Source organism: Arachis duranensis, chromosome 5 (assembly GCF_000817695.3).
Source record: "Arachis duranensis cultivar V14167 chromosome 5, aradu.V14167.gnm2.J7QH, whole genome shotgun sequence".
Lineage (NCBI taxonomy): Eukaryota > Viridiplantae > Streptophyta > Magnoliopsida > Fabales > Fabaceae > Arachis > Arachis duranensis.
Genome location: NC_029776.3, coordinates 75,239,114 through 75,239,637, shown reverse-complemented (window position 1 = coordinate 75,239,637; position 524 = coordinate 75,239,114).

The window sequence follows — 524 nt, the reverse complement described above, 5'->3', positions numbered from 1 at the left end:
GAATCTTTATTTCAAGAGTCCTGAGATAGTCTGCAAAGTGGGCAAATTGTTTGTCTTGTTCCGCTTGGTGGAGTTTCTGAGGATAAGGCATCTTGGCTTTATATTCTTCAACCTTAGTTGCTGCAGGTTTATTTCCTACAAAAGTGGTTGGAGAAGCCTGCTTAAGAGGGTTGTTATCAGCACTTGCAAGTGTCTGACCCCTTTGTGGCGTTTGAACGCCAGGATTGGGTGCTTTTTGGGCGTTTAACGCCAGATTGCAACCCTTTTCTGGCGTTTGAGCGCCAGAAGTGGCTACCCATTGGGCGTTTAACGCCACTTTCTTACCCTTTTCTGGCGTTTGAACGCCAGAGTCATTCCTCTCTGGGCTCTTACTGTCCTCAGAGGGATTTTGGGTAGTTGGTTGGTCATCCTCTGTCAGTTGTTCCTTTCTTAGCCTTCTGCTGCTTTGATTTGATATATTCAATGTCTTCCCACTCCTTAATTTAACAGCTTGGCATTCTTCTGTTATCTGTTAAGATAGTTGA